Source organism: Pleurodeles waltl, chromosome 6 (genome assembly GCF_031143425.1).
Source record: "Pleurodeles waltl isolate 20211129_DDA chromosome 6, aPleWal1.hap1.20221129, whole genome shotgun sequence".
NCBI lineage: Eukaryota > Metazoa > Chordata > Amphibia > Caudata > Salamandridae > Pleurodeles > Pleurodeles waltl.
The window spans coordinates 827926541-827945869 of NC_090445.1; the positions used below are offsets into that span (position 1 = coordinate 827926541).

General features: G+C 47.6%; 1 protein-coding gene across 7 annotated transcripts in view; it reads right to left on the reverse strand.

Annotated features, from left to right (window-relative positions):
- The window catches only part of SFXN2 (sideroflexin 2), a 138304-nt gene that overhangs the window by 112499 nt on the left and 6476 nt on the right, over positions 1-19329 (reverse strand). The window lies entirely within an intron of this gene.

Genomic DNA, 19329 nt, shown 5'->3' on the forward strand with positions numbered 1-19329 from the left:
AGGCACGGCATTAAAGACCTAGCAACAATAATGATCGATCATTTTATGCATGGTGTGACACTTTGAACCAGTCTTTAGAAAATATTGGTTAAATTATGTATAGGTGGTGATGCACTCTGAAGTCCCCTTCCTTCTCAATCATTTTTGTGTGAGCGATAACATGAAGAGGTGGACTCAATCCTGGTACTACCACAAATGTGCCCCTCCATTTAGATCACTATCCAGAATACAGTGAGAACCACTCATGCAGATCTGACACAGCCCTGACACTACAGCAGAGCAAGCAGATCCCTAGGCGCTAGGTGACCTTAAACTCACGTCTGAAGAAACAGAAAGGTGATGGTCTGCGAGCAGATTAAATGGTCACGGAAAGCCACGGAAATGCAGATTTAAGGTACCTTTATATGTAATCTTGGCTTCTGACACTGTGGGAGCGACATGCATGGAGCCAGAGTTTAGAATCCCTTGAACCTGGACAGAGGCGGACGGCAATTTGAAGTAGACCCGAAATGGCTGTAACCTTAACGCAACAGACACCCCAGAAAATAAATGCCATCTGGCAGGAAGGCGGCGGGAAGAAAGAGAATGGGTAGGGTGATGGGGTCTGGGGCAGAAAAGGTCAGTTTGAGTTTGCTGTCCAAATATAGATTAAGGGAGAGGTGCTTATCGCTGCGTCAATCAACGAGCTTTTAATGTGGGTCAGCGAATGTGCATTAACAATGTCTCGAGAGTCAGGGCCTGCTGCAGTGGAAAGAACATTTCAGCCAAAAAGCTCCTCCTTGTTCTCATCACGAATGACTGCAACGCAGTAACTAAGGCTAATGGGGGGATTGGGTGCAGGCGACCACATGCCATGGTGTGGGCCCACACCACCACCATCCTCCACACATTAATAATGAGGTACAGACAGAAGCAACAACACAATCTCTCTCACACACCGAACGTGCAAAGACAAACAGGAGAGGTGCAAGCCTCCCCTCATACACTTAACAGACACAGCAGCTGCGGCACGAGCATGTCTCACACAAAAAACAGGTAACGCAATCAAGCGTCCTTCACAGGCAACAAGTATAACACAAGCAGGAGTACGGCGCCATTTGCACCGATCTGCTGTGTTACATTTGCGTAAGTATGTGGAAAAAGTACTAGTGGGAATGACACTGACACCACGGGTTGAGCCCTTATATGCACTGGAAGGAACATTTGAAAGGGAAGTAAATATTCAGCGAAGCGAAAACATTCCTAGCGGCTAGATGGGATGGACCAGTGGTTACCAGATCACCAAAACAGGTAACCCTTGGAGGCGATACTCCCTGAAAATCTTTCCCGAGATATGAAACCAAGAATTATGACAATCCAGCTTTGAACGTCACCATAGGGTTGGAAAATGCGCCTTTCCTGTTTGTTGGATATAATGCAAACTGCAAGAATTAAATTTGTAAATTTATTATTTTCTAGGTAAAACATAAAATTAAGTTAAAAGAATGCAATATGGAAATATCAAGTACGACATAATTGTGGAACTACAGGAGAGTCGGCTTACAAATTCATATCAAGAGCAATATGATTGAATGACGATGCTTGTGGTGATAATTTTACATTTCGCTCAATTGTGCACCTGCCGAAAAGAAATATAAAACATTTAAACAGAAGCAAAATTACGCTTAAAGAATATATTTTGTGCAACCGCTCTTAACAATTTCCTCCCATTTTCTGCACTCACATCTCCTCAATGCCCCCTCACTAGAAAGCTTCAGTCAAGCACGGGGCTGCTCTTTCCTCGAGTGGCTGGATACCCGCGAGGGGCCTGCGATACCAAAGTTTGGCGTAGCTGGTTAATGAGTGAATGCGTAGGTTTGGCCACTGCTCCAGCCCTCAGGGTTAATGTTTGCTTTCCCCTTCCCGCTCAGAGTTCATTTACATGGAATACAGTGTTTGTCTCGCCGCACATTATAACTGTCCCCATTCAACAGCATGTAGGACACCCTTCGGTCTTGTTTTGTTGGCATTTACCAGTCACTAGTAAACTGTGATCGATAAAAGACAGCGTATTCAGAAGCACTTTTATGGACGTGGGAGAACTCTGCGTATTAAACTAATCCGTAGTGGTACATCCATCTAACCTCTTTCTTAACAGCACTTCTGTATAAAGGGGAACATCCCATAAAAAGGCACGTGAGCGCAGACCTCCTATCACTTTTAATACCCGAAAAACAATGATATCCGGCTTTACTAGGGATGGGGAAATGGTCTCACCAGCAACAGCAAAAGGCTAGCGGTGGTGTGTACCGAGCAACTGAGGGACATATACCTTGTATGATACCATCAATCAGTCCTTGTCAGCAACGCCGACTTCTGGAACTTGTGGTTTTAACATTGTGCGGAGTCAAAAATACATGCGCTTGCCTAAAGTGCCAGGGCTGGTTGAAGGTATGAGACATATCTTGGGGTACCTAAGAACTGCGGCCACCGCCTTGTATTACAAAGTAGGCTCATACACTCACAACTTAATTTGTGTTTGAAAGGTTTTGGGAAGGTGTGAACATGGTAGACGTGTGTGTTCATTTTATGGTGAAAGAATCTGCTATCCTGCCAAAAAGTTCTAGCTGGTGCAAAGCTCTGGGGCGCATTGTTTGTAGGTTTCAAAGCTACATTAAGATATCACCTTCATATATGGAAATTAAATTTCAGTGTCCACGCACCTCTACCCCAGTCTGACAGTCTCCTTTCTAATATGACAAATAAATGGTTCCAAAGCTAGGTCCCAAGAGGTGTGGTGGTAGAAGCCATCCCTGTCTTGTACCACAGAGAAGCCACTATGCATCAGATATCTGTTGTCCCATCTCCTCCTGGGTCGTAGGTTCAGTGATAAAAATGAAATCCAATATCTGATGCCCTCTCCAGATCCCATGTTCATTAACACTTTAAACAGATATTCCCACTTTAAATTGGAGTGGTAGCTTTGGAAGTAGGGGTGGAGTTTTCATATTTTATGTGGGTATCTCTTCCAGCAGTGCTTACCTATTCTTTTTAACAGCAAAAATTGCGGTAGTGATAATTATTTAAGAGTCCACTAAATATTTGAGTTCTAGAGCAGTAAAACAAGTTTAAAATATAAAATGATTTTGATACAAAGGCAGTATAACGCATTTGCCTTGATGGCCCTCAGCAAATAGAATATTACAGAATAGTGCAAAATCTAAAATATTTTACATCCTAAGTGGGCAGTACAATCAATAAAAAGACAGCATCCCTGGTAAAACAAGTACTGGAAATGCCAATACGTCTCACCTATGCAAGAGCTGCTAGCTTTGCCATTGTGTTTTAGCCATGTTGTTCACCAGTATGGCTGCTGTTCAGCGTAGCTAAAAGTGAGTGGTGTAGAGCAGAGTGGTGTGTGAAGTGTCGTAGAGTGGAATGGCAAAGAGTGGCAAAGAGTGGAGTAGAGTGTTGTAGAGTGGAGTGGCAGAGAGTGTTGTGTATTGGAGTGGCATAGTGTGTGTAAGGAAATGCCTCCTTGGCATGGTTACCCCCTGACTTTTTGACTTTGCTGATGCTATGTTTTGAATTGAAAGTGTGCTGAGGCCTGCTAACCAGGCCCCAGCACCAGTGTTCTTTCCCTAACCTGTACTTTTGTTTTCACAATTGGCACACCCTGGCATCCAGGTAAGTCCCTTGTAACTGGTACCCCTGGTACCATGGGGCCTGATGCCAGGGAAGGTCTCTAAGGGCTGCAGCATATCTTATGCCACCCTGGGGACCCCTCACTCAGCACAGACACACTGCTTGCCAGCTTGTGTGTGCTGGTGAGGACAAAACGAGTAAGTCGACATGGCACTCCCCTCAGGGTGCCATGCCAACCTCACACTGCCTATGCAGTATAGATAAGTCACCCCTCTAGCAGGCCTTACAGCCCTAAGGCAGGGTGCACTATACCATAGGTGAGGGCACCAGTGCATGAGCACTGTGCCCCTACAGTGTCTAAGCAAAACCTAAGACATTGTAAGTGCAGGGTAGCCATAAGAGTATATGGTCTGGGAGTCTGTCAAACACAGACTCCACAGCACCATAATGGCTACACTGAAAACTGGGAAGTTTGGTATCAAACTTCTCAGCACAATAAATGCACACTGATGCCAGTGTACATTTTATTGTAAAATACACCACAGAGGGCACCTTAGAGGTGCCCCCTGAAACCTTAACCAACTACCCGTGTAGGCTGACTGGTTTTAGCAGCCTGCCACACTCGAGACATGTTGCTGGCCACATGGGGAGAGTGCCTTTGTCACTCTGTGGCTAGTAACAAAGCCTGCACTGGGTGGAGATGCTATCACCTCCCCCAAGCAGGAGCTGTAACACCTGGCGGTGAGCCTCAAAGGCTCACACCCTTTGTTCCAGCACCACAGGGCACTCCAGCTAGTGGAGTTGCCCGCCCCCTCCGGCCACGGCCCCACTTTTGGCGGCAAGGCCGGAGGAAATAATGAGAATAACAAGGAGGAGTCACTGGCCTGTCAGGACAGCCCCTAAGGTGTCCTGAGCTGAGGTGACTGTAACTTTTAGAAATCCTCCATCTTGCAGATGGAGGATTCCCCCAATAGGGATAGGAATGTGCCCCCCTCTCCTTGGGAGGAGGCACAAAGAGGGAGTACCCACCCTCAGGGCTAGTAGCCATTGGCTACTAACCCCCCAGACCTAAACACGCCCTTAAATTTAGTATTTAAGGGCTCCCCTGAACCTAGGAACTCAGATTCCTCCAACTTAAGAAGAAGAGGACTGCTGAGCTGAAAAACCCTGCAGAGAAGACGGAGACACCAATTGCTTTGGCCCCAGCCCTACCGGCCTGTCTCCCCCCTTCGGAAGAAAACTGCTCCAGCAACGCTTTCCCCAGGACCAGCGACCTCTGAATCCTAAAAAGACCAAGAAACTCCCGAGAACAGCGGCCCTGTTCAACAAAGACTGCAACTTTGTTTCCAGAGGAGCAACTTTAAAGACCCCTGCAATTCCCGCCAGAAGCATGAGACTTGCAACACTGCACCCGGCGACCCCGACTCGACTGGTGAAGAAACAATGCTACAGGGAGGACCCCTAGGCGACTCCAAGACTGTGAGAAACCAAAGTTGTTCCCCCTGAGCCCCCACCGCGACGCCTGCAGAGGGAATCCCGAGGCTCCCCCTGACCGCGACTGTCTGATTCCCAGATCCCGACGCCTGGAAAAGACCCTGCACCCGCAGCCCCCAGGACCTGAAGGATCGGAACTCCAGTGCAGGAGTGACCCCCAGGAGGCCCTCTCCCTTGCCTAGGTGGTGGCTACCCCGAGGAGCCCCCCCATTGCCTGCCTGCACCGCTAAAGAGACCCCTTGGTCTCCCATTGATTCCTGTTACAAACCTGACGCTTGTTTGCACACTGCACCCGGCCGCCCCCGCGCTGCTGAGGGTGTACTTTCTGTGTGGACGTGTGCCCCCCCAGGTGCCCTAAAAAAAAACCCTGGTCTGCCCTCCGAAGACGCGGGTACTTACCTGCTGGCAGACTGGAACCGGGGCACCCCCTTCTCCATTGAAGCCTATGTGTTTTGGGCACCACCTTGAACTCTGCACCTGACCGGCCCTGAGCTGCTGGTGTGGTGACTTTGGGGTTGCTCTGAACCCCCAACGGTGGGCTACCTTGGACCCCAATTTGAACCCCGTAGGTGGTTTACTTACCTGCAAGAACTAACAATAACTTACCTCCCCTAGGAACTGTGAAAATTGCACTGTGTCCACTTTTAAAATAGCTATATGTGTTTTATGTAAAAGGTATATATGCTATTGTGATTATTCACAGTTCCTAAAGTACTTACCTGCAATACCTTTCAAATGAGATATTACATGTAGAATTTGAACCTGTGGTTCTTAAAATAAACTAAGAAAATATATTTTTCTATACAAGAAACTGGAATTGTCTCTGAGTGTGTGTTCCTCATTGATTGCCTGTGTGTATGTACAACAAATGCTTAACACTGCTCCTTTGATAAGCCTACTGCTCGACCACACTACCACAAAATAGAGCATTAGTATTATCTCTTTTTGCCACTATCTTACCTCTAAGGGGAACCCTTGGACTCTGTGCATACTATTCCTTACTTTGAAATAGTGCATACAGAGCCAACTTCCTACATTGGTGGATCAGCGGTGGGGTACAAGACTTTGCATTTGCTGGACTACTCAGCCAATACCTGATCACACGACAAATTCCAAAAATTGTCATTAGAAATAGATTTTTGCAATTTGAGCTATTTTTCTAAATTCTTAAAAGTCCTGCTAGGGCCTTGTGGTAGTCCCTGTTTAGCATTCCTTTTAGAGTTTAAAAGTTTGTGAAAGTTTGAATTAGAACCTAGAACTAGTTTTAGATTCTTAAAAAGTATTCCAACTTTTAGAAGCATAATGTCTAGTGCAGAGATGAATGTGGAGGAACTCGACCTCACACCTTACCTCCATCTTAAGATGAGGGAGCTAAGGTCACTCTGCAAAATAAAGAAAATTACAATGGGCCCCAGACCTTCCAAACTACAGCTCCAGGAGCTTTTGGCAGAGTTTGAAAAGGCCAACCCCTCTGAGGATGGCAACACAGAGGATGAGGATAGTGACTTGGAGGAGAATTCCCCCCCTCCAGTCCTACTTAGGGAGAACAGGGCTGCTCAAGCCCTGACTCCAAATATACTAGTCAGAGATGCTGTTTCCCTCACAGGAGGGACCAGCACATCTGAAATCACTGAGGATAACTCCAGTGAAGAGGACATCCAGTTAGCCAGGATGGCCAAAAGATTGGCTTTGGAAAGACAGATCCTAGCCATAGAAAGGGAAAGACAAGAGATGGGCCTAGGTCCCATCAATGGTGGCAGCAACATAACTAGGGTCAGAGATTCTCCTGACATGTTGAAAATCCCTAAAGGGATTGTAACTAAATATGAAGATGGTGATGACATCACCAAATGGTTCACAGCTTTTGAGAGGGCTTGTGTAACCAGAAAAGTGAACAAATCTCACTGGGGTGCTCTCCTTTGGGAAATGTTCACTGGAAAGTGTAGGGATAGACTCCTCACACTCTCTGAAAAAGATGCAGAATCTTATGACCTCATGAAGGGAACCCTGATTGAGGGCTTTGGATTCTCCACTGAGGAGTATAGAATTAGATTCAGGGGGGGGGGCTCAAAAAACCTCGAGCCAGACCTGGGTTGATTTTGTGGACTACTCAGTGAAAACACTGGATGGTTGGATTCAATGCAGTGGTGTTAATAATTATAATGGGCTGTACAATTTATTTGTGAAAGAACACCTATTAAGTAATTGTTCAAATGATAAACTGCATCAGCATCTGGTAGACCTAGGACCAATTTCTCCCCAAGAATTGGGAAAGAAGGCGGACCCTTGGGTCAAGACTAGGGTGACCAAGACTTCCACAGGGGGTGACCAAAAGAAAGGGGTCAAAAAGCCTCCCCAGGGGAAAGGTGTTGAGACATCCAAAAACAAAAATAGTAAAGAGTCTTCTTCAGGCCCCCAAAAACCTGCACAGGAGGGTGGGCCCAGAGCCTCTTCGCAAAACAATTTTGGGTACAAGGGTAAAACCTTTGATCCCAAAAAGGCCCGGTGTCGTAGCTGTAATCAGCCTGGACACCAAACTGGAGACAAGGCCTGTCCCAAGAAAAGTACCACTTCTAACTCCACTCCAGCTAACACTGGAATGGCTAGTCTCCAAGTGGGATCAACAGTGTGCCCAGAGCAAATCAGGTGTCACACTGAAGCTACATTAGTCTCCGAGGGTGGGTTGGATTTAGCCACACTGGCTGCCTGGCCTCCTAATATGCAAAAATACAGGCAGCAGCTCTTAATTAATGGGACAAGTGTAGAAGGCCTGAGGGATACAGGTGCCAGTGTCACCATGGTGACAGAGAAACTGGTTTCCCCTGGTCAATACCTGGCTGGACAAACTTATCCAGTCACCAATGCTGACAATCAAACTAAAGTACATCCCATGGCTATGGTAACTTTAGAGTGGGGAGGGGTCAATGGCCTGAAACAGGTGGTGGTCTCCTCAAATATCCCAGTAGACTGTTTGCTTGGAAATGACCTGGAGTCCTCAGCATGGGCTGAGGTAGAACTGAAACCCCATGCAGCAATGCTGGGTATCCCTGAACTGGTGTGTGTCAAGACAAGGGCACAGTGCAAGGCTCAAGGTGAAAAAGTAGAGCTGGAGTCTGGAAAAAGGGCCCAGCCTATCAAGAGGAAAGGAAAGACAACAACACAACAACAAAAAGAGGACCTCTCTTCTCAGGAAGAAGTTCTGCCCTCTGAGGGAACTGAGCCTATGGAGTTAGAACCTTTTCAGGTTGAGCTCTTAGGCCCAGGGGGACCCTCAAGGGAGCAGTTGTGTAAGGGGCAAGAAACCTGTCCCTCTCTTGAAGGCCTTAGGCAGCAAGCTGCTGAAGAGTCCAATGGCAAGAAAACTGGAACACATAGGGTCTATTGGGAAGATGGGCTCCTGTACACTGAGGCAAGAGATCCCAAACCTGGTGCCACTAGGAGAGTGGTAGTGCCTCAGGTGTTCAGAGAGTTCATACTGACCTTAGCCCATGATATTCCCCTTGCTGGGCATTTGGGACAAACCAAGACGTGGGAGAGACTAGTCAACCACTTCTACTGGCCCAACATGTCCCAGAAAGTTAAGGAGTTTTGTGTCTCCTGTACCACCTGTCAAGCCAGTGGTAAGACAGGTGGACATCCAAAGGCCCCCCTCATTCCACTTCCAGTGGTGGGGGTCCCCTTTGAAAGAGTGGGTGTGGACATAGTGGGTCCACTTGAACCTCCCACAGCCTCAGGAAATATGTACATCCTAGTAGTAGTGGATCATGCTACTAGGTATCCTGAAGCTATTCCCCTTAGGTCGACTACTGCCCCTGCAGTAGCCAAGGCCCTCATTGGTATCTTTACCAGAGTGGGCTTCCCTAAGGAGGTGGTGTCTTACAGAGGTACCAACTTCATGTCAGCATACCTGAAACACATGTGGAATGAGTGTGGAGTGACTTATAAATTCACTACACCCTACCATCCACAAACTAATGGCCTTGTTGAGAGATTCAACAAGACATTAAAAGGCATGATCATGGGGCTCCCAGAAAAACTCAAAAGGAGATGGGATGTCCTCTTGCCATGTCTGCTTTTCGCTTACAGAGAGGTGCCTCAGAAGGGAGTAGGGTTCTCACCCTTTGAACTTCTGTTTGGCCACCCTGTAAGGGGACCACTAGCTCTTGTGAAAGAAGGCTGGGAGAGACCTCTTCATGAGCCTAAACAAGACATAGTGGACTATGTACTTGGCCTTCGCTCAAGGATGGCAGAGTACATGGAAAAGGCAAGTAAAAACCTTGAGGCCAGCCAACAGCTCCAGAAGTTTTGGTATGACCAAAAGGCTGCACTGGTTGAATTTCAACCAGGGCAGAAAGTCTGGGTTCTGGAGCCTGTGGCTCCCAGGGCACTCCAGGACAGATGGAGTAGCCCTTACCCAGTGCTAGAGAAGAAGAGTCAGGTCACCTACCTGGTGGACCTGGGCACTAGCAGGAGCCCCAAGAGGGTGATCCATGTGAACCGCCTTAAGCTCTTCCATGACAGGGCTGATGTGAATCTGTTGATGGTAACAGATGAGGATCAGGAAGCTGAGAGTGAACCTCTCCCTGATCTCCTCTCATCAAACCCTAAAGATGGTTCAGTAGATGGAGTGATCTATTCAGACACCCTCTCTGACCAACAGCAAGCTGACTGCAGGAAGGTCCTGCAACAGTTTGCTGAGCTCTTTTCCCTAACCCCTGGTCAGACACACCTGTGTACCCATGATGTGGACACAGGAGACAGCATGCCTGTCAAAAACAACATTTTCAGACAGTCTGACCAAGTTAAGGAAAGCATCAAGGTGGAAGTCCACAAGATGCTGGAATTGGGAGTAATTGAGCACTCTGACAGCCCCTGGGCTAGTCCAGTGGTCTTAGTCCCCAAACCTCACACCAAAGATGGAAAGAGAGAGATGAGGTTTTGTGTGGACTACAGAGGACTTAATTCTGTCACCAAGACAGATGCCCATCCCATTCCTAGGGCTGATGAACTGATTGATAAATTAGGTGCTGCCAAATTCTTAAGTACCTTTGACTTAACAGCAGGGTACTGGCAAATCAAAATGGCACCTGGAGCAAAAGAAAAGACAGCATTCTCCACACCTCATGGGCATTATCAGTTCACTGTTATGCTCTTTGGTTTAAAGAATGCCCCTGCCACCTTCCAAAGGTTGGTGAATCAAGTCCTTGCTGGTTTGGAATCCTTTAATGCAGCTTATCTTGATGATATTGCTGTCTTTATCTCCAGCTGGCAGGATCACCTGGTCCACCTGAAGAAGGTTTTGAAGGCTCTGCAATCAGCAGGCCTCTCTATCAAGGCATCCAAATGCCAGACAGGGCAGGGAACTGTGGTTTACTTGGGACACCTTGTAGGTGGAGGCCAAGTTCAGCCACTCCAGCCTAAGATCCAGACTATTCTGGACTGGGTAGCTCCAAGAACCCAGACTCAAGTCAGGGCATTCCTTGGCTTGACTGGGTATTATAGGAGGTTTGTGAAGGGATATGGATCCATAGTGACAGCCCTCACAGAACTCACCTCCAAGAAAATGCCCAAGAAGGTAAACTGGACTGTAGGATGCCAACAGGCCTTTGACACCCTGAAACAAGCAATGTGCACAGCACCAGTTCTAAAAGCTCCAGATTACTCCAAGCAGTTCATTGTGCAGACAGATGCCTCTGAACATGGGATAGGGGCAGTTTTGTCCCAAACAAATGATGATGGCCTTGACCAGCCTGTTGCTTTCATTAGCAGGAGGTTACTCCCCAGGGAGCAGCGTTGGAGTGCCATTGAGAGGGAGGCCTTTGCTGTGGTTTGGTCCCTGAAGAAGCTGAGACCATACCTCTTCGGTACTCACTTTGTAGTTCAAACTGACCACAGACCTCTCAGATGGCTGATGCAAATGAAAGGTGAAAATCCAAAACTGTTGAAGTGGTCCATCTCCCTACAGGGAATAGACTTTATAGTGGAACACAGACCTGGGACTACCCATGCCAATACAGATGGCCTTTCCAGGTTCTTCCACTTAGAAAATGAAGACTCTCTTGGGAAAGGTTAGTCTCATCCTCTTTCGTTTGGGGGGGGGGGGGGGGTGTGTGTAAGGAAATGCCTCCTTGGCATGGTTACCCCCTGACTTTTTGCCTTTGCTGATGCTATGTTTTGAATTGAAAGTGTGCTGAGGCCTGCTAACCAGGCCCCAGCACCAGTGTTCTTTCCCTAACCTGTACTTTTGTTTTCACAATTGGCACACCCTGGCATCCAGGTAAGTCCCTTGTAACTGGTACCCCTGGTACCAAGGGGCCTGATGCCAGGGAAGGTCTCTAAGGGCTGCAGCATATCTTATGCCACCCTGGGGACCCCTCCCTCAGCACAGACACACTGCTTGCCAGCTTGTGTGTGCTGGTGAGGACAAAACGAGTAAGTCGACATGGCACTCCCCTCAGGGTGCCATGCCAACCTCACACTGCCTATGCAGTATAGATAAGTCACCCCTCTAGCAGGCCTTACAGCCCTAAGGCAGGGTGCACTATACCATAGGTGAGGGCACCAGTGCATGAGCACTGTGCCCCTACAGTGTCTAAGCAAAACCTTAGACATTGTAAGTGCAGGGTAGCCATAAGAGTATATGGTCTGGGAGTCTGTCAAACACGGACTCCACAGCACCATAATGGCTACACTGAAAACTGGGAAGTTTGGTATCAGCACAATAAATGCACACTGATGCCAGTGTACATTTTATTGTAAAATACACCCCAGAGGGCACCTTAGAGGTGCCCCCTGAAACCTTAACCAACTACCCGTGTAGGCTGACTGGTTTTAGCAGCCTGCCACACTCGAGACATGTTGCTAGCCACATGGGGAGAGTGCCTTTGTCACTCTGTGGCTAGTAACAAAGCCTGCACTGGGTGGAGATGCTATCACCTCCCCCAGGCAGGAGCTGGAACACCCCCTTTGTTCCAGCACCACAGGGCACTCCAGCTAGTGGAGTTGCCTGCCCCCTCCGGCCACGGCCCCACTTTTGGCGGCAAGGCCGGAGGAAATAATGAGAATAACAAGGAGGAGTCACTGGCCAGTCAGGAAAGCCCTTAAGGTGTCCTGAGCTGAGGTGACTCTAACTTTTAGAAATCCTCCATCTTGCAGATGGAGGATTCCCCCAATAGGGATAGGAATGTGCCCCCCTCCCCTTGGGAGGAGGCACAAATAGGGTGTACCCACCCTCAGGGCTAGTAGCCATTGGCTACTAACCACCCAGACCTAAACACGCCCTTAAATTTAGTATTTAAGGGCTCCCCTGAACCTAGGAACTCAGATTCCTGCAACTTAAGAAGAAGAGGACTGCTGAGCTGAAAAACCCTGCAGAGAAGACGGAGACACCAACTGCTTTGGCCCCAGCCCTACCGGCCTGTCTCCCCCCTTCGGAAGAAAACTGCTCCAGCGACGCTTTCCCCAGGACCAGCGACCTCTGAATCCTAAAAAGACCAAGAAACTCCAGAGAACAGCGCCCTGTTCAACAAAGACTGCAACTTTGTTTCCAGAGGAGCAACTTTAAAGACCCCTGCAATTCCCGCCAGAAGCGTGAGACTTGCAACACTGCACCCGGCGACCCCGACTCGACTGGTGAAGAAACAACGCTACAGGGAGGACCCCCAGGTGACTCCAAGACTGTGAGTAACCAAAGTTGTCCCCCCTGAGCCCCCACCGCGACGCCTGCAGAGGGAAACCCGAGGCTCCCCTTGACCGCGACTGTCTGATTCCCAGATCCCGACGCCTGGAAAAGACCCTGCACCCGCAGCCCCCAGGACCTGAAGGATCGGAAGTCCAGTGCAGGAGTGACCCCCAGGAGGCCCTCTCCCTTGCCCAGGAGGTGGCTACCCCGAGGAGCCCCCCCTTGCCTGCCTGCACCGCTAAAGAGACCCCTTGGTCTCCCATTGATTCCTATTACAAACCTGACGCTTGTTTGCACACTGCACCCGGCCGCCCCCGCGCTGCTGAGGGTGTACTTTCTGTGTGGACTTGTGTCCCCCCCGGTGCCCTACAAAACCCCCCTGGTCTGCCCTCCGAAGACGCGGGTACTTACCTGCTGGCAGACTGGAACCGGGGCACCCCCTTCTCCATTGAAGCCTATGTGTTTTGGGCACCACCTTGAACTCTGCACCTGACCAGCCCTGAGCTGCTGGTGTGGTGACTTTGGGGTTGCTCTGAACCCCCCAACGGTGGGCTACCTTGGACCCCAATTTGAACCCCGTAGGTGGTTTACTTACCTGCAAGAACTAACAATAACTTACCTCCCCTAGGAACTGTGAAAATTGCACTGTGTCCACTTTTAAAATAGCTATATGTGTTTTATGTAAAAAGTATATATGCTATTGTGATTATTCAAAGTTCCTAAAGTACTTACCTGCAATACCTTTCAAATGAGATATTACATGTAGAATTTGAACCTGTGGTTCTTAAAATAAACTAAGAAAAGATATTTTTCTATACAAAAACCTATTGGCCTGGAATTGTCTCTGAGTGTGTGTTCCTCATTTATTGCCTGTGTGTATGTACAACAAATGCTTAACACTACTCCTTTGATAAGCCTACTGCTCGACCACACTACCACAAAATAGAGAATTAGTATTATCTCTTTTTGCCACTATCTTACCTCTAAGGGGAACCCTTGGACTCTGTGCATACTATTCCTTACTTTGAAATAGTGCATACAGAGCCAACTTCCTACAGTGTGGAGTTGGCACAGGGTAGAGTGGATTGGTAGAATGCACTGGCGTAGAGTACAGTGGTGCAGAGTGCAGGGGCACTGACTTCAGCAACGTACACTGCAGTATTTTTAGAATAAAGTGTGTAGATTAGTGTGGTGCACTGTAGAGTGCAGTGTATGCAGAGTAGAGTAGAGCACAGTAGAGAGGCGCAAAGTAGAATGGTGCAGAGTAGAGTGCAGTGGCGTGGAGTGGTGCAGAGTGGAGTGGCGTACTGTTAAGTGGTGCAAAGAGCAGTGGCGCAGAGTATAGTCAAGTGGCATAGAATACAGTGGAGTAGAGTGCAGAGCAGAATTGAGTGGCATAGAGTGGTGCAGAGTAGAGTGGCATTGCTAGAAATGGAGTATTTAGTAGGCAGTCGGTTTCCAGCCTGTCCAAGTAGGGGCCCTCACTCAAGTCAGAATAAGAGATACCCAGCTCCGATAACCCCTGTTCGCCCACATCGCAGCTTGGCTTGAGCAGTCAGGCTTATCTCAGAAGCAATGTGTAAAGCACTTGCATATAAACACACAGTAGTACAGTGAAAACAATACAATAGGACACCACACCAGATTTAGACAAATAGCCAATATTTGTCTGTGTAAAACAAGACCAAAACTAGAAAAATGTAACATACAGTGATAAAGATATGAATTTTGCAAGAATTAATTAAAAAATATAGTTCCTCGAAGTCGATAACTTCATCTGGGGGTATCAGGGTGTTGTGAACAACACATCCAACAGTTCAGGCTGTCCGCCGAATGGCAGACCACCTGCGGTGTCGGGAGGACCCGCAAACATTATCTTGGAAATGCAGGGTGCCATGACCCTCGCAATGAGATCTGGAGTGTGGCACCTCTGGCCTTGCAAGTGTCGGTTCCGGAGGTCAGTGAGGGGGTTGTCGGACCCTTGAAGTCACACACGTGGCAGATCGGACTCCGGGCTGATGAGGAAGTCAGAAGCGCTGGCGTGGATGGCGTCTGGGCTGCAGTGCGAAGCGGGAGGATGCAGGCAGCGGCTTGGTGATTGCGTCCCGCAGTGCTGGTGAGACCAGGACTACGCCATTAAGCAGGGTGGTGCGACGTGTATTGTCTTCAGCTTACAGGATAGGCAACAGCGTTGTTGTTGCTGAAGTGCTGTCGTCGGTAGGCCCAAGGCCGTGGTGCTGCATGGGGTGGACTATGTGCGGTGCCCACGGGTCACGGTGCAGACAGGGGCATCTGTTGAGGACGCTGGAGTCGATGTCACTGGTGTCGGAGGACCAGAGCTGCGGTGTAGGACAGGACGGTGCTTTGTGTATCTCACAAGCGGTGTCCACGTGCCTGGCAGCGGCGTCGGTGTCAGCGTGGAGTGTCATCGTTGGGGATGACAAGGCTGCAGTGTGAGCAAGGTGATGCAGAGTGCGGGGCCCACAAGGCACGGTGCAAGCAGCGGCTGGGTTTCGTGTCAGGTGGCGCATTGGTGAGACCAGGGTTGTGGTGCGACATGGAGCATGGCTCCGTGTGGTGTCAACAGGTCATGGTGCATTCAACGGCATCATTGACAGCATCGCTATGGTTTTTCTTCTGTTGCAGCACAAAAAACATAGTTCCCAGTGCTGTAGGCATATGAAGCTGAAGTCTTTGATATCCCTGAGACTTACAACAGGAGGCAAGCTCTACTCGAAGCCCTTGGAGAAAATTCACAAGCAGTATACACAGCAAAGTTCAGTCTTTGTCCTCTTTAAGGCAGAGCAGTAACTGCAGGCCAACTCAGCAAAGCACACACAGCAAAGGGGCAGTACTCCTCATCCAGCTCTCCAGCTCTTCTCCTTCGCAGAGGTTTCACTTGATCCAGAATTGTTCTAAAGGTCTGAGGGTTTGGGTCCACTACTTTGCCTACTTCAAAGTCAGAACTAGGTATAACTTCAAAGGAAAATCTCTGTTGTTGACAAGATCCTTCCTTGCTCCAGAAATGCACCAGGGGGTCGGAGACTGCATTGTGTGAGGGCAGGCACAGCCCTTTCAGGTGCAAGTGACCACTAGTCCTTCCACTCTAGCCCAGATGGCCCATCAGGATATGCAGGCTACACTCCAGCTCCCTTTGTGTCACTGTCTAATGGAGATTCACAAACAGCCCAACTGTCAGTCTGACTAGGATGTGGAATACACAAGCAGGCGGAGGCACAGAATGGTTACGAGAGAAAAGGCCCACTTTCTAAAAGCGGCATTTTCAAACTGACATTCTAAAAACCAACTTTATCAAAATATGTATTTTTATATTGTATGTTTAGAGACCCCAATCTCCAAATCTCTATCGGCTTCCAATGGGAAACTGCACTTAAAATATACTGAAAGGCAGTCCCCATGTCAATCTATGAGAGAGACAGGCCTTGCAACAGTGAAAAACGAATTTGGCAGTATTTCACTGTGAGGACATGTAAAACACATCAGTACATGTCCTACCTTTAACATACACTGTACCCTGCCCATGAGGCTATCTATGGCCTTCCTTAGGGGTGCCTTACATGTCCAAAAAGGGAAGGTTTGGGCCTGACAAGTGGGTACACTTGCCAGGTTGACATGGCAGTTTAAAACTGCACACACAGATGCTGCAGTGGCAGGTCTGAGACATGTTCACATGGCTACTCATGTGGGTGGCACAATCAGTGCTGCAGGCCCACTAGTAGCATTTGATTTAAAAGCCCTGGGTACCTCTGGTGCACTTTATTCAAGATTTACAAGTAAATCAAATATGCCAATCATGGATAACCCAGTCACCAATACATTTTACATAGCACTTGCACTTAGCAGTGGTAAAAATAGGATGAAGAAGGTAAAACGATTAGTGATATCCCTGCAAAAAGAGCCATTTCCAACAGGCATAGAATGGTGCAGAGTAGAGTATAGTGCCATAGAGTGCAGCAACGTAGAGTGGAGTAGTGCAGAGTAGAAAGGGGGAGAGTTCAGGGGCAGAGAAGCAGAGTTGAGTGTGGGAGTGCAGTGGTGTAGAGTACGGTAGAGTGGCATAGAGCAGTTATGCAGAGTAGAGTGTAGTGACAGACTGTGATTGTGTAGAGTGCACTGGCATAGAGTGCAGCAGTTAATAGTAGAATAGTGTAGACTGCAGAGGCATAGAGTGGAGTGACAGAGGGGAGTACAGGGTCGAAGAATGCAGTGGCAGCGAAGATTGTTTCAAAGCAGTGGCGTAGATTGGTGTGGTGCATGGTAGAGAGCAGTTGCACTGAGTGTAATTGCATAGAGTAAATTGGTGTAGAGTGCAGTGGCGATGAGTGCAGTGGTGTAGAGTACAGTGGCGAAGAGTGTATTGGCATAGAGTACAGCAGTACCGGGGAGAGAGGCGTAGCGTGAAGTGGCGTAGAATGAAGTGGTGCAGTGGCGTGGAATGGTGTAAAGTGGAGTGGTGCAGAGTAGAGTGCAGTGGAATGGAGTGGTGCAGAGTAGAGTGGAGTGGAATATTTATGGTATGGTACCACACTGCCATTACTGACAACACAGCTTCAATTGAAATGACCATTACATTTGCACAGATATACGGTTTTACTAACAAAACTATACAGTGCATAGAAAAAAATATGTAGAAATTGCCATCACTAGTGCAGGGGTATCCAACCTTTTCTGTAACAAGAGCTACTCATGTTCAATGAAAATCATCCTGAGCTACTAATGTTAGTGGAATCGTAGTGACCACACCATCTAACTTGTCATCAATGATCGCATCAGTGCATTAGGTGGGGTTGCCAGCAATAAAATAAAATAAAAGTATTATCAATTTCCAATGTCTCTAAAGGGGTAGTACATAAAAGACATAGCTGCAACGCTCCTGGAACCAAGGCAATAATGTGAGTAATATATCTCTTCAACTCAAATAATAGTTTTAAATACATTTTGAGTATTCAACCATTTTTCTCCAAACACCTTATGAGTACTTAAAATACGCACATTTACAATTCAAATTTACGCTTTTTAATTTTTTGATACATGTAATACTTCAGCCAAGCAAATGCTTCTGTAGTAGTAGCCTGGGCTGCACACAGGAGAACTACTCACAAGGCACTGGAGAGCTACTGGTAGCTCAAGAGCTACTCGTTGAAAATGCCCGACCTAGTGTAATGAATTGTTTTGATCATATTGAAGTATTTGTTTCCAACACACTTCAGAAATAACAAAAACATGCTTCATCTGTGTTCCTAATTTCGATATATTCTGAAATGTTTACACAATTCATTTAAATATTGTCATGTGCTAGAAAGAAGCTCTTTCCTACACCCAGTCTCAAGAAAGATTGTCACATAAATCCTCCCAGTTTGAAGTCAGAGAAAGAAAAGTAAATAAGCGCCCTGGAAGACAGTGTCTGACAATTTGATGAATGCACAGCAAATTTGAGGAGATAAGAACAAGCTTTCCAGGCCTCTTTGCAAAAGAGCGCACTCAGAAGGATACCGTAAATAAGGTTTTGGCAAGGGAATGTACAAACTCAAGCTGGACAGCCTAAAACAACTGAAGCCAGCAAATGGAAAGCAAGAAAATGTGAGTTACAAACCACAAAGTCATGGCAAGTAATGGATAAAATACAATCCTAGGGCAGCTTAGTGAATGTCCCCAAGATGTCTTTAGCAAACCAGACAGCGGCCCTGTCTGGTAGGCTGCGACCTACTAACAAGCATGACTCTTCTAGACTGTGTGATGCAGAAATAATGAAAAGTGGAATGTGCCTGGGGAATACATCCGTTTTAAAAAAGATGGCTTCCAGGCCCACTTTGAGGCATATTTAAAAAGAGTCGGGATCTTGGACTTCTATATGGAATAGGAACACAGTTTCAAAGGAAATAGCACACTATCAGTCTATATATGTGCAATCGAGAGTAAAACTACACTCTGCACTTTGTTAATAATGCAGAAAAACAAAGGACCAAGCATCTTTCACACAGCTCTGCATTTTCCAGTTGGCTCAACTATACCATCACACGTTGTAAGCGGGCTGCCAAGTAATACGAATCAAGTGCCCCAATCTTCCTTCCTCTGTGGCCACATACAACTTCTCCAGGGCCCCGGCTGACAGATCTGCAAATCAAGTTCACTAGTATAGGCAAAGAAGGGCCTGACTATTTTTCTTGGTATGCTAACAAACATAAGGCATCCTTGGTAACAGCACCATCTTGGCAAGTGCTCCCCCAGTACGGACAGAAGAAGCTTTGCCCAGAAGCCCACGGATCGCTAAAGCTAGTGGTGTCCATAAAAGTTACCAGCTAGGATACTGTTGCGGTCTCTATAAATGTTTACACCCAAATACAGAAATGTGGCATGTTCCATTGTGAGCCGATAGTTCTATGTGTCGGATTGGGCACGTTTTCAGTCTGCTCTTTGTGTTATCAGATATATGCACGATTTTGGGTTGTTTGCCTCCAGACCTGATAACTTCCCAAAAAATTTAATTGGTGTAAAGCTCTGTGGGAGCG